Genomic DNA, 1,046 nt, shown 5'->3' on the forward strand with positions numbered 1-1,046 from the left:
GATAATCATAAAAGGTGTTTAGAAATACTCCCTCTTTAAAACAATATTATGTATTTCCAACTTGAGCATAACACCAAATTAAGTATTTGAAAGTATTCTGTCCTGGCACTTGAAAATGGGTTGAATAGTAGCATTTGTGTTGTTTAAACATTCTCATTTCCTGGTGCAATGTTTATTTTTTTCTTGTTAGAGAGAAAGCAAATGTAAGTATTTTCTGTCTCAGAACACTTTTTCTTTTAATTCTGGAAAAAGGTCATTGTACTTTTGCATTACAGATTCAAGAATAAATCACTGTCAGAAAAATGATAATGAGCACATTACCAACTTGCTGCCACATTTAATTTGGCCTTTCTGCTCTCATTTTTCATCCCAAAGAAACAGTGAAAGCTTCCAGGCTTGCAGAATTCTTTGCATGGTCCACGATTTGCTTCCTTGGACACCTTAGGTGGTTTAATGGTATGGAGATGGAGGTAGAGTGAGGAGTTCTGAATTTTACTGTTAATTTTTGACCCCAGTCAATATATTCTTCTCATATATTTTTGGAACTTGAAAATGTATTTGCCCTGCGTGGTTCAATTTTCAACAATCTAGCATTGAAACAATAAGGTGTTATAATGAGTTTATTAAGAATTGATAGGCAAAGATTGTGGTTGATATATCTATATGTTTATCCATGACCTTCATAATATTTAAGTGGTCCCCTCTGGATTTTCAGAAATATCAGTCCACTTACTAGTTGCTTCCTTTGATATTTTTAAATACTAAAAAGAAAATATGAGTTTTTCTATAAAAATTATTCTCTAGAAATGCTCTAATCTTTTTTGCTAATCAAGTTCAGCAGGTCACTATTCAGTTATTATAATAATTAAATTATATTAAAATATAATTGGGAATATATTTATCATATTAGAAAGAAGCATAAATCTACTACTGGTATAAGAAAGTTTGAAGGAACAATTTTACCATTACTTAAAATGATAAATTAAAAGACTTCAATTTAGTTTTCTTTGGGGGGAAGAAAAATGTAGAGCTTGTAGTTAGAAAAA

Source organism: Myotis brandtii, unplaced genomic scaffold (assembly GCF_000412655.1).
Source record: "Myotis brandtii unplaced genomic scaffold, ASM41265v1 scaffold436, whole genome shotgun sequence".
NCBI lineage: Eukaryota > Metazoa > Chordata > Mammalia > Chiroptera > Vespertilionidae > Myotis > Myotis brandtii.